This window comes from Giraffa tippelskirchi, chromosome 6 (genome assembly GCF_054371585.1).
Source record: "Giraffa tippelskirchi isolate mGirTip1 chromosome 6, T2T-mGirTip1v1.2.pri, whole genome shotgun sequence".
NCBI lineage: Eukaryota > Metazoa > Chordata > Mammalia > Artiodactyla > Giraffidae > Giraffa > Giraffa tippelskirchi.
The window spans coordinates 76,884,116-76,906,393 of NC_137280.1; the positions used below are offsets into that span (position 1 = coordinate 76,884,116).

The following is a 22,278-nucleotide window of genomic DNA, read 5'->3' on the forward strand; positions in this document are numbered from 1 at the left end:
TTTCACTGTGGGCAAAGATCTGGGGAAAAATAGCTTCTAGCCTCTAGCCCTTGCTGGTATGGTGGCTAGGATTCCTGGTTCGCATCCAGGCTTCCCAGTCTCAATTCCTGGGCAGGGAGTTAAGATCTCACTTCAGGTCACCACTTGCTGCTAACTTGATCATTATGTTAAGTGATGCACCAATCGTTGGCCATGACCAAACATGAAGAACCAAAATAAGGTAAAAAAGAAGTGACACCCCACTAACTTGGAAAACCCTGCCCTTCCCCTAAATGGACCTGCCCCCCCAGGATTAGCCTCACTCCTCCTCCCTTTGTCTTTACTTTTAAAATCAAGCCACTCTCTCCAGGAGGGCAAGAAGTTGAGCTGTGAGCTCTGTTCCCACCTCTCCATTCTTTGGCCTCTGAACAAAGGCTGTGCTGTGTTGGTTTCAGCTTTGGTTTCATAATTACCTACTTGAACCCAAATGGAAGAAGTAAACCTTCCCTGTTGAGGCAGAGAGCCCCGGCCAGGCTAGGGCCTGAGCAGGGCCCATAGGACTAACCTAGTAACAGTCTGTAAGGGGACGGTGGTCTCTGCCTGGGGGGCGGGTGGAGGGCGCACCTATAGCCGCAGCACCAGCCATGGACGGCGCAGCCCCGTGGGCCTGGACTGTGCTCTCGTCCCCACACCCCGACGCCACCTAACTGTCTGACTCGGTGACGCGGGCTGCCGGGCGTACAGTCAGGAGGGGCCCAGAAGCAGCACCTGGAGCCAGATCAGACGTGCCTTTTCACAGGTGGTGGGTGTACTGGATGTTAGGACTTTGTGTGCAGAAAACAAACTGAGCCACTAGAAGCTCATGTGTGCTGTGGACTTGAAACCCACGTGCAAGGCAAGAGCTCCACTGGATCCTGTCTCAGAAGCTTCTGCACAGGTGACCGCCACAGTAGTGGCCAAGTCCTCCAGGCCTCCCTGGTGGGCACAGGTGGACCCACACCCCACAGGCTCCCCAACCTGGAACCTGAAGGGCCAATGCTGGCAGGGCCTGGGGACAGGAGTGGTCACTCCAACCGCCAAACCAAGCCCGTCCAGGCTCTGCTACAAGTCTGCTCTCTGGGTCCTGCAGACAGACCTGCAAGGAACAGGGGCCGTGAGTCCCATTCTGATGGTGTTCTATGGAATTTCCACGAGACCTCTCTCTGCCCTGTTCTGAGCAAATGACTGGTCAGTCCATGCTACCATCAGCCCACAAGCAGGCTGAGAGGCTGAGGCTCCGAGCAGCCAAGTGACCCACCTGGAAGAACAGATGTGCGGCCATGGAGCAGGGTGTGTGTCCCCCACTCAGGGTGATGGCCCACTCACAGCAGGTTCACGTCTGTCCCTTCACCCCCTCCAGGGGCAGCTCACAGAGCCTCCTCTTAGGGGGACTCACTCACTGTCTTTTACTGGGACTCCTGTCTCACATCCTGTCTCTGGGATCATCCAGAAGGCTTTTCCCTCTAAGACGGATTAAGTCTCACGTCTCCAGAGCTGCTTTCCTGGGTCACAGTCACCACCTGCCTGTCCACTCCCAGCTCAGACTACAAAGGCACCCTCGGGCCCCGAGCCTCCTGGCTCTGTCTGGGCGCTCACTCCCCTCCAGCCAGGCCCTTCCCTCTAACAGCCCTTTCAGGGTCTCCAGGAGCTTCCACCGCCCAGGGCAAGCTGTCTGCTCCATCCTGGGGAGGCCACCATGGTGTAAGGTGCAAGAAGCAACAGGATCCTGTGGGGCCTCCCACACACAGCACAGTGACCAGCACCCACCTACCGACCTCTTCGCTCTGGATGGGCCCAGGGTGGGTTCAAGGGCCCCACTAAGTGTCCTGGTTCTCATCTCATCCCGGCGCTGCCCAAGAGGGAGTCATTAAGCTACTCTGTGCCAGCTGCACAGAGAAGGTGCTCGTTCACATGCCCTTCCCGGGAGCACAGGGTTCTGGTAGGCAGGCTTTTCCAAGGGTAATGGGCTCACCTGGGCAGGTACCCACAGAGCTCAGCACCCAGGAACCGAGTACAGAGCCCTCGTTGCAGAGAACCCCCAGTCCACCTGTTGGTCAGGTCTGACCCTGAGCACCTCAGAGCGGGATCTGAACTAACAGCTGCTCCTGGACAGGGCAGTGGCCCTGAGCTTCACTACACAGCCTCCCTTCACCGAGTCTAACAGAGACTTCCGCTGAACCTGGGCACTGGGCCCTGCCTCCACACCAAACTCATCCTCTCCCTGACACATGGGTTCCACTCATTAGGAGAGGAAATTCTTGAAACTACCTCCCACTCGTGGGCCGCATAAAATGTTTAGAAAACAAGCCCACCCTCATCATCACCATGCATCTTCCTCTGCCCCATCATCTCCAATGGACTTACTGCTTGCCCCATTCACACCCTCTGAAGAAAAGGAAGAAGAAAAAGGAGAAAAATGGTGATTGGAGCGGCGTGGCAGAGGGAATGGGAAGGTCGCCTTATGCTGGGGGAAATCCGTGCAAAAGAGAAAAATACTGGCTGATCTTGTTTCTCTGTGCCATGGGAAGGAGGCAAAAGGACAGCAAGGTTGTGAGCACTTGGATCATAAGGCACAAAGCGGTAGGGTCCTGGGATGGGATGGGGGAGTGGGAGGTGGGAGGGGTGCAATAGGCTAAGGAAGAAAGCGGGGTCAGGGCCGTTCTTTCCTAGTAAGGATCAACGGAATCAACACTTCAGCTATGGTAAAGCCCTGGACTGTGGAAGCCCCATAGTCCTGGAAGGCAAGCATAATGTCCAGGATGGGAGAGCAAACAGACACACATGTCACACACCAAGAAGGAAACCAACAGTCATCCTCGTCCAGGAGGGAAATCTTTTTACCTTGAGTTATAGTGCGTTTTGAGCCCCTGAAGTGGAAAGACGACTCTGTAAGTCAACTAGTGTATTTAAAATAGAATGAAAACAACAACAACAACAACAAAAAATGAACACAAACTCGGAAAAAAAAATTAGCTAAAAACCAAAAAAAAAAAAAAGGAAGAAGGAAAAGGTAAAAAACAAACAAACAAACAGAAAACAACAGGCAACGAAGAGAGAAAAGGAGCTGAAGAAATGAATCCAAAGTTTCAGCAAGCCTATGCCTTTCTAAATGAGCTCGCTTTGGGCCATGACCAACAGCCCTGAAGGGAGAAAAGCATATGTGCCACGCTCCCGGCATCTTTTGGTGCTAGGAGCCTGAACGCTAGAAGAGTGCTAGTGAGAAACCATAGAAATTGGAGTGGACCTCACTCGAGAGCAAAGTTGAGGCAAGGGTTTATTGTCCGGGGAGGGGTTGTCCTCAGGCAGGGCTCTGGGGTGGGGAGAAGACCTGTTAAAGTGAGAGGGTGGGTGGGCAGACATATGTTTCCACAAGTGTGTTAGGATCTGAATGGTGAGCCCACGGAATTCCTCCCCACTTGCATTTGTGTGCTGAACTTGGAAGCCCTGCAGTGAATCTCTAGCGGGCAAGGCTGGAAGGCCAAATGCCCCCGAAGCATTCGCATCCAGAGCCCTTTGGTCCAGGGCCAGATAGGAAGTGCATGGGGGACTTTGTCAAGGGAAATTCCCCGAGAAAAGTGTCGGTGGTTGGATGTCGGGAGTGGGAGTCAGAATGCCCTCGAGGTCAGGACAGTTCTTTCCTAGTAAGGATCAGGGGAATCAACACTTCAGCTATGGTAAACCCTTGGCCTGTGGAACCCCCATAGTCCTGGAAGGCAAGCATAATGTGAAGGACGGGAGAGAAAACAAACAGAAATGTCACACACTAAGAAGGATAGCAGTAGTCGTCCTCTTTTAGGATTGAAATATTCACTCATTTCAGTTCAGTTCAGTAGCTACCTCATATCCGTCTCTTTGAGACCCCATAGACTGCAACTCGGCAGGCTTTCATATCCATCGACTAGTCCCAGAATTTACGCTATCTGATATCCATTGTGTTGGTAGTGCCATCCAGCCATCTCATCCTGTGTTGTCTCCTTCTCTTCCTGCCTTCAATCTTTCCCATCATCAGGGTCTTGTCAAATGTGTCAGTTCTTTGCATCAGGTGTCCAAATTATTGGAGTTTCAGCTTCAGCATCAGTCCTTCCACTGTATATTCAGAACTGATTTCCTTTTAAGGTTGACTGGTTATATCTCTTTGTAGTCCAAGGTACTCTCAAGAGTATTCTCCAACACCACAGTTTACAAGCATCCATTCTTCTGCGCTCAGCTTTCTTTATAGTTCATTTCTCCCATTCCTACATGCCTGTTGGGCAAACCATAACCTTAACTAAACATACCTTTGTCAGCCAAGTAATGTCTCTGCTTTTTCATATGCTGTCTTGGCTCATCGTACTTTTTTTTCCATGGAGCAAGTGTCTTTTCATTTCACCATCTGCAGTGATTTTGGAGCCCCAAAATAATATAAGCTGAGTTCTCAACCACAACAGCAAAGAGACTTTGAGATAGAAGCATCCAGATAAGCCATTTTCTGGCCTGCAGACTGTGAGGAGTTTAATCGACAAGGTTTATAAGTGCAGTCTTGGAGTAATGCTGTCAGAGAGGAGCCAAAAGCACAGTCTACCAGGAATCAGGAGCTGACCCCACCACTCACCACCATCTCCTTCCAGCCTCCCTCTAGACACAACGCTCACCTTCCTAGCCTCACCTGGGCAGCTCACTTCTGCCTTCAAGCTTCTGTGTAAGGGCTGCCTTCTCCCAGAAGTGCTTCTCCTAAAACTGTGCAGGCCAGGCTCCTTCTTTCATCCTGGTCACCACAGCAAGGCCTCTCAGACCCTCCTGACCAGTGACTCCAAGCCCTCCCTCACAACGCCCTGCTTTATTTTCAGTATGACACTTGTGTTTTTTCCTTTCCATGTCTGGCTTTCATATTTTTCTTTTTCCTCACTCCAGACCGAGAGCTCCTTGGAAGGCAGGGGCTCTGCTCATTTCCAGCGCTGCTCTCGGGACTACTGAATCACCTGGCACACAGTGAGCGCTCAAAGCATGGGTGCTGAGTAAATAAACGGGAAGACCCTGGGTCTCCCCTTCCTTTTCTGTCCTGGTCAGTCTGTTGAGCTGATCACTCTTACTAGGAAGCTCATGCTGTTTCTGAGGCGGGGGCATGGCCAGAATGACCTCCGCCATTCTTTTTCTCGCTCCAGTTGCTCCAGCAAAGCTCAGCCCACAACCCTGACCCAGGACGCCACTGCCTCCTGGCCGCCCGCGCTAGCATTGCAGGACTAACCCCAACCTTCATTCACGTCTTCAAGGCGGAGGCTTCAGAGTTCCAGAGGCGAAAGTGTACTTCAGGCAGGCTCCCAGGGATGTGGAAAACACCCAGGAATCTCCTTCTGACTTTTCATTTCCTCTTCTCTCTTTGGTGTTTAGTTCGTTCATGTTGCATCCTCAGCTCAGATAGGGCAATAATTTCCTCCTACTTCCAAATTAGAACCTCTAGAACCCGGTTAGGACTGGTCTTCTTTCTGGAACCCTGACTCTGGGTCCACAACTGTGCCCTCTCCTGCTCACCACAAGCCCTCGTTCCTTCAACTCCTCTCTCCTCTGAGGGACCTCTGTGAGTGGAAAGCATTTTTCCAAGCTCTCAGAACACGGTGGTCAATGGTGGAGAGCCAAGGTCAACAGACTTCCCAAGCACACTGACTGAACCCTTGGGGAGCCCAATAGCAAGCACACAATGTGTACGAAAGGAAAGCAAGTCTTTCTCTCCTGTAGCACCATCTATACTGGGGAATGGGGTGTGTGCTCAGACTGGTTTTAAAAGCCCAGAAAGGTGGACTGTAGCACTGAGACCGTGTTCACTGGAGAACACTAGGGAGAGGGGCCACACCCGGGCAGAACTAAGGGAATGTGGAAAATCCCCCTCATGCTTTGGACTTCTGAACACATTGCCCATTGCTGGGAGGTGGGTATGGATGCCCCTGCCCCATGGCAGAGCTGCCTCCAGCCCTTCCTGCTCTCCTCAGCACTGACATTGTGTGGTCTCTTCCTTTACCATCTCACATCGCCCCCCCCACCCCCCAAACTCTATTTCTGTGCCTCTTGTGTGAGCATGGAAATGCTCAGAGAATAATGACCCAAATGGGGCCAAGTTGGTAGAGTTCACCAGGAACTTAGGGTCTCTCATTTCCAAATCAGGCATGATGGATAGTACTGCAAACTGGCTTAGGGAGCTGGGGTCCTCACTTTTATACTGGCCTCTGCTCATATACTGTGTTCTAGGCAAATCTGCCTCTTTCTGGGCTTTAGTTTTCAAATTATACCAAGAGGGCTTGCATAGAAAGCTGCATAAGCACGTGCACAGGCAAACATGTTCTCTGACTCCAGCAACAAGAGATGGGTTATTGACATGAGTGGACCAAGGAGGCCTGTGTTCCTGACATGGGCAGAGGCAGATGAGAGTGCAGCAGGAGTGGCCAGGACACCTGTTCTGTCCCAGCACAAGCCAGAGGGCATGCGCGGGCCTGGGGACAGTGACTGCACCTGTGCCCCGCCTCCCTGCACAGTCATTGACACTGGACCAAGGGCTCTGCTCAGAAGGTGAGTTCTTTCTGATATCCCCACCTGCAGCCTCTAAAAGGCCCAGATTTTCTGGAGCCCTGAGGACAAAGATAATTCACATGGAAGTGGTTCCCAGCAAGTAAATGGAATGTGGAAAGGATATTTGCCGTGTATCAGTTCAGTTTGGTTCAGTCGCTCAGTCGTGTATACACTCAGGCTATGAAAACATGCCCCATGATATACTATACATTTCCCCTTTACAACTGAGTGAAAAAAGCCCAGGGAACATACCTGTATTTGAAAGCATATGTTGATGATGGAAAACCCACAAATTAAAGGTTGCTGAATCCTAGAATCTCTGACTAGAGGAAAATCAACAAGAAGAATCACTTGATATTTGAAAGCCTATCAGTTCAGTTCAGTTCAGTCCCTCAGTCGTGTCTGACTCTCTGCGACCCCATGGACTGCAGCACGCCAGGCCTCCCTGTCCATCATCAACTCCCAGAGTTTACTCAAACTCATGTCCATTGAGTCAGTGATACCATCCAACCATCTCATCCTCTCTTGTCCCCTTCTCCTCCCACCTTCAATCTTTCCCAGCATCAGGGGCTTTTCCAGTGACTCAGTTCTTCACATCAGGTGGCCGAAGTACTGGAGTTTCAGCTTCAATATCAGTCCTTCCAGTGAATAGTCAGGACTGATTTCCATTAGGATGGACTGGTTGGATCTCCTTGCAGTCCAAGGGACTCTCAAGAATCTTCTCCAACACCACAGTTCAAAAGCATCAATTCTTTGGTGCTCAGTCTTCTTTATGGTCCAACTCTCACATCCACGCATGATTCCTGGAAAAGCCATAGCCTTGATTAGATGGATCTTTGTTGACAAAGTAATGTCTCTGCTTTTTAATATGCAGTCTAGGTTGGTCATAACTGTTCTTCCAAGGAGTAAGCGTCTTTTAATTTCATGGCTGCAATCACCATCTGCAGTGATTTTGGAGCCCCCCCCCCCAAAATAAAGTCTGTCACTGTTTCCACTGTTTCCTCATCTATTTGCTATGAAGTGAGAGGACTAGATGCCATGATCATAGTTTTCTGAATGTTGAGCTTTAAGCCAACTTTTTCACTCTCCTTTTTCACTTTCATCAAGAGGCTCTTTAGTTCTTCTTCACCTTCTGCCATAAGGGTGGTGTCATCTGCATATCTGAGGTGATTGATATTTCTCCTGGCATTCTTGATTCCAGCTTGTGCTTCATCTACCCCAGCCTTTCTCATGATGTTCTTTGCATATAAGTTAATTAAGCAGGGTGACAATATATAGCCTTGACGTACTCCTTTTCCTATTTGGAACCAGTCTGTTGTTCCATGTCCAGTTCTAACTGTTGCTTCCTGACCTGCATACAGGTTTCTCAAGAGGCAGGTCAGGTGGTCTGGTATTTCCATCTCTTTCAGAATTTTCCACAGTTTGTTGTGATCCACACAGTCAAAGGCTTTGGCATAATCAATAAAGCAGAAATAGATGGTTTACTGGAACTCTCTTGCTTTTTTAATGATCCAGTGGATTAGTTTTGGTTAGATTTTAGTTAGGTTAGCTTTTGTTGGTTTAGGTTGGATTAGATTAGTTAGTTTTCTGTGATTGTGGTTTTGTCTGAAACATCCGCTGTTGTGAAAGCCTTTATTGAGCTGTTAAATGAAGAGAGCTCAGGTGGTGCTAATGGTAAAGAATTGAGAGTGTTTACAGCCTCGGTAGTGAGGCCAGAGATCCCAAAGCAACAGGAAGAAATAAACTGCAAGTGGAAGACTTTTTTCCCTTCTCTGTTGATGACACCTGGTTCCAAACCAGGTGTCAAACCATTTCTCAAACCTTGAGCTAACCAATGCTTTTTTCTTATGGAAATATTTTTCTTAAGCTGTGTTAATGAAACTATGTATTTGCTTTGAAATCTCACTTTCTTCAAATTGGTTCTGCCTAAGACTAACTTTTTTCTCAAATCTTGGGCTAATAATGGCTCAACAAACCAGTATTCATGTCAATTGTTCTATGGCTGGGTAGGACACACCCTGTGCTGTTCTATCTCAAAAATGCATATTGTGGGAGAGGTGCCTTGTGAAACTCCCTCAGCCTTGAGTTGTCTCTATACTTGATTGGCAGCTTGCTAACAGACAAAAACGCCTTGCTAAAAGCTAGCAAGTGGGCATTCTTTCTTCTCCCCTTCTGATGTCTATGTCAGAAGCTTTCCCTATCTCTATTATACTTTAATAAAACTTTGCTACACAAAAACTCTGAGTAGCCAAGCCTCATCTCTGGCCCTGGATCGAAGTCCTCTCCTCCAGAGGTCATGAATCCTGGTGTAGCACATGGCTCACAGCAGCAACCTTTCAGAATCCGCCTGCCAATACATGAGACATAAGAGATTCGGGTTTGATCCCGAGGTCAGGAAGATCCCCTGGAGGAGGGCGTGGCAAACCACCCCAGTATTCTTGCCTGGAGAATCCCATGGACAGAGAAGACTTGTGGACTACAGTCCACAGGGTTGCAAAGAGTAAGGCACGACTGAAGTGACTTAGCAGCACTCACGCGTGAAGTACAAGTTTATAAAATGTTCAAACAACTGATATTTTCATGTGTGTCAGTTACGGCAGCTAGCTTTAAAGTTGGCAACAAAAGTATGTTCTGAAGAAAGTTCTTCAGAAAATTTATATGCTAGCATCTGAAAACAGCAAACACCACTTGAAGTTCTGAAAGGATAAATTTTAAAATGTGTTTCATTACCTTATTTATTTAAGAAACATAGATTATATTCTCTGTAAATAAATTTCTATAACCATTATTTTGTTCTCAGATATTTTATAGCTGGTATGAATTTAAATTACTTTCTTGTGCATAAAAATATAATTGAATAGGGAAGGTGATGAGCAGAATGCTTTTTCTTGTTTCCATACTTTTAGAGGATTTGCTAAATGAGGGGAAAGCACAGTTTGATTCCCTACCTGACAAGCTTCAAGGTATGCCAGCTGTATCCCATTGCTTCAGATAGCTATTGATGCCTTGGAATTAACTCTTGACTCCTATTCTCAAATGGTGAAAAGTCCATAGATTTTCCACTTTCATCTTCTGTTTCAGTTATTTGTGATTGTGATCAAGGCTGTATAGTAATTTAGAAATTTTTATTCCAAGCAGAGCACGGAGAAGGCAATGGCAACCCACTCCAGTACTCTTGCCTGGAAAATCCCATGGATGGAGGAGCCTGGTAGGCTGCAGTCCATGGAGTCGCGAAGAGTCGGACACGACTGAGTGACTTCACTTTCACATTTCACTTGCATGCATTGGAGAAGGAAATGGCAACCCACTCCAGGGTTCTCGCCTGAAAAATCCCAGGGACGGTGGAGCCTGGTGGGCTGCTGTCTATGGGGTCGCACAGAGTCGGACACACCTGAAGCGACTTAGCAGCAGCAGCAGCAGCATTCCAAGCAGAGCAGCTGTTCTCTGTGTCTAACAAGTTGCAGATCCAGTGGAGAATCTGATGGTGGAAATTGGGGACCCTTTTCTAGGAATTGAAATGGATATGATCCTTGTGGCATAGAATAGAGGCATCCCCCCCCCCAGAAGACCTAAAAGCCAGATGACACTCTTATCCTTCATGGTTCCAAGGAGTCGGGCACACCCGAGGCAAGAGAGCAGGCATGACTGGATCAGAGCATCACAAGTGCCATCTCAGATAGGCTGGGCACTGAGATTTTGCATGACTTAGCATTCACGAACAGTATGAAAAAGCAAATAGATATGACACTGAAAGATGAACCCCCTTAGGTCAGTGGGAGTCCAATACGATACTGGAGAACAGTGGAGAAATAGCTCCAGAAAGAATGAAGACGCTGAGCCAAAGTGAAAATGGTGCCCACCTGTGGGGGTGTCTGGTGGTGAAAGTAAAGTCTGGTGTTATAAAGAATGATATTGCATAGGAACCTGTAATGTTAGGTCCATGAATCAAGGTATATTGGAAGTGGTCAAACAGAAGATGGCAAGAGTGAACATCGACATTTTAGGAATCAATGAACTAAAATGGATGGGAATGGATGAATTTAATTCAGATGACCATCTTTTAATTTCACGGCTGCAGTCATCATCTGCAGTGATATTGGAGACCAAAAAAATTAAGTCTGCCACTGTTTCCCCATCTATTTGCCAGGAAATGATGGGACCGAATGTCATGATCTTAGTTTTCTGAATGTTGAGCTTTAAGCCAACGTTTTCACTCTCCTCTTTCACCTTCATTAAGAGGCTCTTTTGTTCCTCTTTGCTTTCTGCCATACAGGTGGTGTTATCTGCATATCTGAGGTTACTGATATTTCTCTGAGCAATCTTGATTCCAGCTTGTGATTCATCCAGCCCTGCATTTTGCATGATGCATTCTGCATATAATTTAAATAAGCAGGGTGACAACATACAGCCTTGATGTATTCCTTTTCCAATTTTGAACCAGTTAGTTGGTTCCATTTCATGTTCTAACTGTTGCTTCTTGACCTGCATACAGGTTTCTCAGGAGGCAGATAAGGTGATCTGGTAGTCCCATCTCTTTCAGAATTTTCCACAGTTTGTTGTGATGCACACAGTCAAAGTCTTTAGCATCGTCAAGGAGGCAGAAGTAGATGTCTTTCTGGAACTCTATTGCTTTTTCTATGATCCAACGGATGTTGGAAATTTGATCTCTGGTTTCTCTCCCTTTTCTAAATCTAGCTTGAACATCTGGAAGTTCTCAGTTCACATACTGTTGAAGCCTGCCTTGGAGAGTTTTGAGCATTACTTTGCTAGCATGTGAAATAAGTGCCATTGTACAGTAGTAGTTTGAACATTCTTTGGCATTGCTCTTCTTTGGTATTGGAGTGAAACGGACCTTTTCCAGTCCTGTGGCCACTGCTGAGTTTTCCAAATTTGCTGGCATATTGAGTACAGCACTTTCACAGCATCACCTTTTATGATTTGAAATAGCTCAGCTGGAATTCCATCACCTCCACTAGCTTTGTTTGTACTGACTGGAATGCAAAAGAAGAAAGTCAAGAGATACCTGGAGTAACAGGCAGGTTTGGTCTCAGAGTACAAAATGAAGTAGGGCAAAGGCTAACAGAGTTTTGCCAAGAGAATGCACTGGTCATAGCAAACATCCTGTCTCAACAACACAAGAGACAATTCTACACATGGACGTCACCAGATGGTCAATACAAAAATCAGATTGATTATATTCTTTGCATCCAAAGATGGAGAAGCTCTGTACAGTCAGCAAAAACAAGACCAGGAGTTGACTGTGGCTCAGATAATGAGCCCCTTATTGCAAAATTCAAACTTAAATTGAAGAAAGTAGGGAAAACCACTAGGCCATTCAGGAATGATGTAATCAAATCCCTTATGGTTATACAGTGGAGGTGACAAATAAATTCAAGGGATTTAGATCTGATAGAGTGTCTGAAGAACTATGGATGGAAGTTTATAACATGTTATAGGAGGCAGTGACCAAAATCATCCTCAAGAGAAAGAAATGGTTGTCAGACTAGGTCTTACAAAGAGCTGAGAAAAGAAGAGATATGAAAGGCAAAGAAGAAAAGGAAAGATATACTCATCTGAATACAGAGTTCCAAAGAATAGCAGGGAGAGATAAGAAAATCTTCTTAATTGAACAGTGCAAAGAAATAGAGGAAAACAATAGAATGGGCAAGACTAGAGATCTCTTTGAAAAAATTGGAGATATGCACAATGTGATAGTTGCAGAGTTAAATTTTATTTGGGGCAAAATGAGGACTGCAGCCCAGGAGACAGCACCTCAGATAACTCTGAGACTGCTCCAAAGAGGCAGTGGGGGAAGGTCACTATATAAGATTTTGGTGAAGGGGAGTTCATTGCAATCAAGCACTTACTTTATGAAAGGTTTTCTGCTGGTCAGGAGGACAGGATGTCACCATGAAGGGATTTAGTGATTTTCTAGATATGAAGAAGTGTAAGAATTGGGATCAAGAAATCAGTTCCTGAAAATATCTGACTATATAAAAGACCTGTTCCACCGGTTTCCCTGGAGCACAGAGTGCTTCGTTCTCCACCCTGAATTCCCCTCGTGGATGTTGAAGGTGGACAGCTTCAGCAGCACAGGGTTCAATCTTCGCCAAGGCAGCTGGCAAATCCCCTGTTGTGGTTCAGTCTCTGGCAAATGCTCTTTACAAGTGCCAATTTGTAGTTGACATAGATATCATGTGGAAGTAGTTGAGAAAATATTGAAAAAGTAAAACAGAGATGTATTAAAATGCACTATGTTAGGTTTGTCAACCGCAAATTGGCACTTGCAATGGTCACTTGCCATCTACCTCTACAAGGATTAAATAATGTGCTGCTGCAGCTGCTGATTTTCAACACCCCCTGAAAGGATCTCAGGGTGGAGAACAGAAATGAAGTCCTCTGTGCTGTGGGAAAAACTGGTGGAACAAGTCTTCAGGTAGATATTTTCAGGAGTCAAGTTTATAAGGCCAATTCTTGTATCTCTTGATATCTAGAAAAGTGCTAAAATCCCTCATGGTGGTTAAGTCAACAGGTTTTGTATTTTAAGTGAATCAGAATTTATTATACTTTTACTTTCCTGTTGAGAAATGAAATATTTCCTGCCATATCAGTAACAAATGATTTCACAGTCATCAGTGATTGCAGCCACCAGCCAAAGGTGAGCTGGTGAAGCCCCAAGGGGACTCAGGAGGGAAAGAGTATCTGCCCTCTAGCAGCCTTCAGACTGCAGCTATGCCCCATGGTGAGCCCCGAGGGAACTCAAGATGTAAAAATGCGGTAGGATATAGATGTGTCCCAGGCTGGACACCTGGTGATTGTCAAGTGGAGTAAAGTTGAAGCTTTGCTCTCACCCAGACACTCCAAGGACAAAGCTAGCGGCAGACACTGAGCTCTGCTGAAGTAAAGACATATAGTGCCCACTCCTCAGGTCAAGGAGGACTTCTCTGTCCACACATGTGCAGGAAGGCTTATTGGGAGTCAAAAAGGGAAGTGGGTCCCATCCCATAAGTGTGGACATACACCTACAGGTTTGTGTGGTGGAATCCATATTAGCAAAAATTTGCACAGGCATCTTAGGGTCCAGGGACCAGCCAGGTGTGAGAAAAGAAACAAAATAATTGGCCAAATGTAAATAAATACCCTATATAAGTGATTTATATAAGGACAAACCTATATAAGTGTTTAAATCAGCTTCTTACTGCGCTCCTCACTCAGGACACCTATACTCCTCTCCCAGTGTGTGTCTCTGTCATGCTTCTGACATAAATTATCTCTCTGTGTGCTCTCCTATATGTTGCGCTGTGTCTCTAATAAAAAAACCTTGCACCTGTTCTGCAGTTTTTGCTTCCTTGAAACATTTTTGCTTTCAAATGGAGTAAGAATCAAGGAACTTTGCTTCTAGCCTCTCACCACTGGTACACTGGGAGCTAGGTTCATTTCCTAGATGGGGAAATAAGATGCTACTTCAAGACTAAGACTGTGCCCCCAGTGCAGGGGGCCCAGTTTCAATCCCTGGTCAGGGAATTAGATCCCACATGCCACAACTAAAATGTCCCACATGCCACAGCTAAGTCCTGGTACAGCCAAATAAATAAAAAGACTGATATTCCTTTCAGAACAAAAACACAGGATCCTGGCCCCAACCAGCTGAGATGCATATCAAAGGAATGATTTCAGTGAGCCCAGACTCTTGCATCTTCCAATACATAGAAAAGTGCTAAATTCATTCACTTGAGATATCTGGTCTTCTTTTAATTAAAAATAATCTTTGATGTTCTGACTACTTGCCCTTTGTTGCAAAACTTCTATATAACCTGGCTCCCCCCTCACCTCAGAGCAGTCCCCTCGGGTTTTCTTGAGATGCTGCCTCCCTGTCTTGAAGTCCTAAAAATTCCTGCTAAATAAAACATAACTCTGAACTTTTAGGTTGTGTGTAATTTTTAAGCCAGCACTTCACCCTCTAAAAGAATAAAATTATTTGTAATACATGTAAAATATACTTCTTAGGGGCTTCTGTGGTGGCTCAGATGGTAAAAAATCTACCTGCAAATGCAAAAGATTCGGGTTTGATCCCTGGGTCAGGAAGATCCCCTGGAGAAGGAAATGGCAACCCACTACAGGATTCTTGCCTGGGAAATCTCATGGACAGAGGAGCCTGGTGGGCTACAGTCCATGGGGTCGCAAAGAGTCAGACACAACTGAGTGACATTACAACAACAACATCTGCAACAACAGCGACATCTGCTTAGACTTGCTTATGTCCTACCTATCACATTATCTATCCATGGAGAATGTTTTGTGTAGACCTGAGAAAATGTGTATTCTGGTTTAGTTGGATGGAATGTTCTATTATGTCTCTTATTTCAATTTGGTCTAAAGTTTGGTTTAATTCCAACATGTCATTCTTGATTTTCTGTTTGGATGATCTATCCATTGCTAAGAGTGAGATGTTGAAACCCTGTACATTTTTCCTATAGATCTGTTATTATTTGCTTAAAATACTTAGGTGATCCAATGTTGTTTTATATATTTGCATATGTATATGTGTGTGTGTGTGTGTGTATGTATACTTTTTGATATATTAACCCCTTTGTCATACAATGGCCTCCTTTGATGCTTGTTGTTGTTTTTTACTCAAAGTCTATTTTGTCTGATAGAAGAATTACTATGCCCCCTTTCTTTCTGTTTTTATTCCTGTGAAATACATTTATCTATCCCTTCACTTTGAGCCTTTGTGTATCCTTAAAGCTGAAGTGAGTTTCTTGTAGATAGCATATAGTTGGGTCTTTTTTTTTTTTTTAATCATCTCTGTCTTTTTATTGGTGAACCCCATCTGTTTTCATTTAGACTGGGTATCAATATGTAAGAACTGACTCCTGCCATCTGAGTGATTGCTTTCTGGTTATTTTTGCCTCCATTGATTCCCTTTCCCTTTGTTTCTGCCTACTTTTATAAACTGGTGGCTTTTCATCGTGGTATTGTTTCCCCTTTCTCTATTTCTTGCATCTACTCTAAACTTTTACTGTGGTTACCTTGAAGCTTACATTAAAATTTTATACCTAAAACAGTTTGTCTTGTGCTGATTGCAACCTCGCTTTATTAGCCAGTAAAGTGGCTGCTGCGAAGTCGCTTCAGCCGTGTCCGACTCTGTGCGACCCCATATACGGCAGCCCAGCAGGCTCCACCGTCCTTGGGATTCTCCAGGCAAGAACACTGGAGTGAGTTGACATTTCCTTCTCCAATGCATGAAAGTGAAAAGTGAAAGTGAAGTCGCTCAGTCATGTCTGACTCTTCGAGACTCCATGGACTGCAGCCTACCAGGCTCCTCCGTCCATGAGATTTTCCAGGCAAGAGTACTAGAGTGGGGTGCCACTGCCTTCTCCGAGTAAAGTGGCTCCACCATTTACATTTAACTCTTCCTCTGTAATGTTTTGGCGTCACAGTTTTCTCTTTTATGCTGTGTGTTTGTAAATAAGGTATATTAGCTGTAGTTACTTTTAATCATCTTTTCCTTGAAACTTTATACTTGAAGTTGTTAATATACCATTCTTCTAAGTAATTGGAATTAACTAAATCTGACAATATATTTTTACCTTACCTAGTGTGTTGTATACTTTTGTATGTGTTCATGTGTAACTTTGCATCTTTTTTATTCTGTTTGAACTTCTTCAGCATTCTTTGCAAGGCAGGTTTGGTTCTGATGAACTCCCTCAGCTTTTCTTTAGGAAAGCCTTCATTTTCCCTTCATATTTGAAGGGTAAGTTTGGTGAATAGAGTTTTCCTGGTTGGCAATTTTTATTGCTCTGCCCTCTGAATATTTCATTTTACCCTCTCCTGGCCTGTAGTTTTCTTCTGAGAAATCCCCTGATAGCCTCGTGAGGTTTCTGGTGTCAGTTACAGTGATCCCTTTAAGTAAACCAGACATTCCTATTTTTAGATAGAAAAATTTAATCAATATTTTGTTACAACAGTAAGGAAAATTGTCATGGTCTGGGCACTGATTGGAGAAGAATTTCCCGACATGAGACAAAATGAGAGGGAAATAAAGTTTATTAGAGTGGAAGACGCTATTAGAATAGCGGGCCAGCTCAAGAGAGAACCGATGTTGAACAGGGGTCCTTAGTCCACTTTTATACAGGGTACAGGGAGTGGGATAGGGGGTCTTGTGGGTCATTCGCTGATTGGATTAGGCAGGATATTCGGGGGGGGGGCGCGGGATGGAGAGTAAGGTAAATACCTTCTCCCTATGGGGTAGGAGGGGAGACAGGTTACACTGCTCAGGAGGACCTGAAATCCGTTAATAGTTACAACACGGAGGAGGGAAGGACGATAAGGGTCTGGGTTTTCCGTTCCTGCATTCCAAGACCCTCCATGGTTTTATCTGCTCTTCCATCCTTGGGTCTCCACATTCCTCCCTCTCTTTATTTTTAGGGCCAATTCTTTGGCCCCTGTTGATGCCCTGCTCATGTTTAACTATCTACCTATTTCCCTTCTCAGACATTTGGGAACCCAGTCTCAGGGGAAAAGGGGCGATGACCATTCTGACTTCTTCAGGCTGTACAGGGGCATCGTGGGGCTCTGGGTTCCCTTTGCCTTTTCTCTGCCAGGGTGCATTTACAGAGGGAGATGAGAGTCCATGGAACGATAAGGTGGCTTGTTTCAGCATTGCCTGGGTGTTGGCCAGGGAACATTCTTGTCAAACTATCACTTGGAGATTTGTTGTATTCTAGGAGAAACAAACTTTACAAGAAATTTAAAGATACATGGCCCAAAGATTAAGAAAAGTAGAAAAGCTCCTGAGGAGTTAGCCAGGAGAACCAGGATTAGACATTGGTTTGTGACATTAGTGTTTCTCTAGGTATGAAAAGATGCAAAAAGTTGGGCTCATAAAAATCTTTACCTGAAAACACCTGACTCTCTGAAGGCCGGTTCTTCTGGGTTTTTCCCAGAGCACAGAGTGCCTTATTTCTGATCTCCACTGTGAACTCCTTTCAAGGGGTATTGAAGGTCAGCAGCTTGCAGTGGTCATGATGTAATCTTTGTAGAGACAACTGGCAAGTGCCAACTTCCAGTCAGCAGGGTCCCTTCATAGCCACATATTTGACCATGCTTTGGGGGCATTTCATGGCCCTTGTGTCCTGAGTCTAACGAAGATCCCATTGACAGGCCACTCTGCACTGTGACTAGACCAGACTTTGCAAGTAGCAAATCTCTGGACCATACCTGTCTTACTAGCCTCTTGGTCCAGGAGAATATTCCCTCTTGTTGCTTCTTCCCATATCTAGAGTTACATTATTATAATCATTGATCTCATATGGAACTGCATATCAGCATTTTATCATGTCAGTCACACATTTAGTAACGTAAGAAACAATTTCTGAAACAAGTGATATAGAAAATAATATAGCTAGCAGTTATTAGTAAGGTCACAAGCAAGAATGTAAGTCAAGAGCTTTCATTAGGTAGAGCCCAGTATAGCCCAGGTCATCTGACTTAGTTAAATGATTATAGCCAGATGTTAATCTCCTGGTTGTACATCATGGAGCATCTGACCTTCACCCAAAGACTGGTTACTGGGATAAGCTTTAGAAACAAACTTAGAGTGTTCTTTTTAAGAACTTAATTAATTAAACCTTTTAGCAATATAACATAACAACAAAGAACTATCTCAGAAGTGAGTCGTAGTAAACACAGACCTTAACTAACAAAACTAGAACTTAATATTAAGTAAAATATAATTTTTTTGTCATCGTGAGGGCATTAACCCTGTAGCCAGGGAAGGCTTCAACCCGTCAAATAAAAATGAGGTTTGTCAGGGAGCCGGGAAAAGCCAAGCAACCATCTTGGATTTCCCATAGCCCTGACTCTCTGATTTACAGCTACTGTTCATGCATTTTTAATTCCCCAATTAAGGAGTAGACTGTTGTCATATTTTAAGAACATCAGAATAGCAAAAGTCTAACAGTGAGGGGTTATTTTTTTGTGGAAGCAGAATGAGCTTTTGCGTGTACCATAATCTTTAAATAATGCTTGCTTTCCCAAAGTAACAAAAGATTTTAAAAACAAATTTAAATCACTTAAAGGCAAATAAATTCATAATCTGTTATTGAAAGCCTCACTCTAAGAAAACTTTGTTCTCTTAACATAGAGAGTAGACTAAATTCCAGTCTGGTATCAGCTTACCAGATAACAAACAAAATGTGTTTATCGGTTAATCTTAGAAGTCTTTTCCATAAATCTTGAAGTAGCAGGATTGTTGCAAAGTCATCAGAGTGAAACCATAGAAGACATGTTTAAAATCTGATTAAATTGCAATCGACAAAGTAGCCTGGTTATTGCTGTGATATGTAGCACTTTAATATGATAACTAGAATTATAACTGACAACATTTTACCAGGACATATCAGATTTTCATGAATTTCACATAATTTCTAGGATATCTACATTAGTAACATCAACCACACAATATAACCTGAGAAGATTCATCACTTCTCCAACAATACTTCCCATGTAATTTAACATGTCAAATGAACTCAGGTAGTATCTCTCTTTGGGATGTCTCAGGGACTCTTTGAAGCATCCCAAAGTTAGCTAGAAGTCAAATGATTTAAGAAGTGTTTTCAATAAACATCAAAAGGGTTTATAACAGTCAGTTAGGATCATATAAGTCACTATGAAACAATAGTTACTCAGTTAGCCAAAGTTAACAAAAGATTTCAAAGGTAAACATAGAAGAGATCACTTCAGAGATAAAGAAACTTAAAATCCATTATCAAAGGCAGTTCAACATCTCAAGAAAACTTGTATTTATGCACAAAACTCTTCCCTTGGGGGTCTACTTTCCATAAAACCTTCTTATCACGTTCTGTACCCTTACTTTGTTCTCCCATCCTGAAACAGCCCCCTGTAAGTCAGACTTACTTCCTTTTCCCTTCATAAAATGCAATTTAATTCCTCATATCTTCTTTACTGAAAACACACATCCTACTTTCCCTAAGCAACCAAGAACTGACCTTTATATTAGCATTCTATAGATTGGTGAACATAAATACCAGTGATAATTTCTAAAATATATTTTAGAGAACATCTCTGGATGGCATCAAACATTATTCATTAATATTCCAAAATCTCTAATTTCTCTGTAAGAGGCAGTTAGTGTTTAGTAATGAATCTTTCAGAATCTTATTTTATTTGGAAATGACCTAGCTATTCGATAAACTTCTGTCACTTAGTTTAGCACACCCCTAGAAAATCAAGTTACCCCAATCTGGAGAGACTATTTTCGACAGACATTCCTAAAGTATAATTATTCTTAATAGTTTATCCAAAAGCTCATATCTCATTTATATTTTTAGGAGTTTTCTTTTTCCCCCCAGAGGCACTTTCCTTGTTGACAAACTTGTAATAGATATAACAATATAACAATACATGTTATAATAAACATAGGCACGATGAAAATATTGTGCTTAATGTTAATGACTCTTAGACATGTCTCTATTAGATTAGCAAAGAAACATTAATACTAGATATTTAATATTGACTATTTCCCAGTTCACATGAATCTGATATTCATTTAGGTTAATTTCTCTTATATTTAGAATTGTCTGATTTGTAAGTGCTTACTTTTCTTTAGGCCAATTAAATTAGAACTCATTTACAACTTCAGCAATATTATTAAACACACACACACACACACACACACACACACACACACACACACTGAGACATACGTAAATCCAGACAGACAGGCAGAGATCTCATAGTTTTCCACTTGATATTTAAAATGTCTCTTTGACACCCCCCTTTTTTAATGAAATTCTAATTTGCCCTAGGCTGAGGTCTCAGGCAAAGTGGGCTGTGTATTTCAGGGACATGGAAAGGGTTAACCTCAAGATTTCCCCTAGGCCAGCTTTTTTTTTTTTTTTTTTGTAATTAGCCTCCAATTAAAATAAATAAATAAAACTAATTTTTATAACTGCACATGTTTTAGAAAAAATCTGTAATGGAAAAAAAGAGCTAAGAAACTAAAGTTACTCTTTTCCAAAATGCATTTAAAGGCTCTCAAAGACAGTTTTCCATTTTTCATAGAAAGCACTTATAAAAACTGATTTTGGGTAAATTTATAAAATATCCTCTGCATCAAAGGACACATTCTGATGGATTATTGTTAGAACTCAATAGGTAAAACACACATGATCTTTCTATTTTTGAAGTGTCCAAAAGAGAAAAAATAAATGAAAAGGCAAGAAAACTATTTTTTAAATTTAGTCAATTAGGATTTTATGTATTTTTGAGTTAAAGACAAAGATCATGAAGAGTTTGAGGAAATAAAGGAATTTATTCAAAAGCACTTTCTAAATCCATTCATAAGGGAAAAATGGGGAGTTTGTCTTACATCAGTTTTAAAAAGAAGGTTTGCAATTTGCAAAATGTTCAATATTTCTTTTTTTTAAAATAAATTTATTTATTTTAGTTGGGGGCTAATTACTTTACAATATTGTAGTGGTTTTTGCCATACATTGACATGAATCAGCCATGGGTTTACATGTGTTCCCCATCCTGAACCCCCCTCCCACCTCTCTCCCTATCCCATCCCTCTGGGTCATCCCATTGCCCCAGCCCTGAGCATTTGTCTCATGCATTGAACCTGGAATGGTGTTCTGTTTCACATATGATAATATACATGTTTCAATGCTATTCTCCCAGAACGTCCCACCCTCACCTTCTCCCTCAGAGTCCATAAGACTGTTCTATGCATCTGTGTCTCTTATTCTGTCTCGCATATAGGGTTATCATTACCATCTTTCAAATTCCATATATATGCCTTAGTATACTGTATTGGTGTTTTTCTTTCTGGCTTACTTCACTCTGTATAATGGGCTCCAGTTTCATCCATCTCAATAGAACTGATTCAAATGTATTCTTTTTAATGGCTGAGTAATATTCCATTGTGTATATGTACCACAGCTTCCTTATCCATTCGTCTGCTGATGGACATCTAGGTTGCTTCCATGTCCTGGCTATTGTAAACAGTGCTGCGATGAACATTAGGGTACACGCGTCTCTTTCAAGTCTGGTTTCCTCGGTGCGTATGCCCAGCAGTAGGATTGCTGGGTCATATGGCAGTTTTATTCCCAGTTTTTTAAGGAATCTCCACACTGTTCTCCATAGTGGCTGTACTAGTTTGCATTCCCACCAACAGTGTAAGAGGGTTCCCTTTTCTCCACACCCTCTCCAGCATTTATTGCTTGTAGACTTTTGGATAGCAGCCATTCTGACAGGTGTGAAATGGTACCTCACTGTGGTTTTGATTTGCATTTCTCTAATAATGAGTGATGTTGAGCATCTTTCCATGTGTTTGTTAGCCATCTGTATGTCTCCTTTGGAGAAATGTCTGTTTAGTTCTTTGGCCCATTTTTTGGTTGGGTCATTTATTTTTATGGAATTCAGCTGCAGGAGTTGCTTGTATACTTTTGAGATTAATTGTTTGTCTGTTGCTTCATTTGCTATTATTTTCTCCCATTCTGAAGGCTGTCTTTTCACCCTGCTTATAGTTTCCTTTGTTGTGCAAAAGCTTTTAAATTCAACATCCATTTATGATAAAAACCCTCCAGAAAGCAGGAATAGAAGGAACATACCTCAACATAATAAAAGCTATATATGACAAACCCACAGCAAACATTATCCTCAATGGTGAAAAATTGAAAGCATTTCCCCTAAAGT

The 22,278-nt window shown here is 43.4% G+C and overlaps 1 protein-coding gene across 2 annotated transcripts in view; it reads left to right on the forward strand.

Moving 5' to 3' along the window:
- Positions 1–22,278, forward strand: part of LOC145509220 (uncharacterized) — a 169,768-nt gene that overhangs the window by 132,253 nt on the left and 15,237 nt on the right. The window lies entirely within an intron of this gene.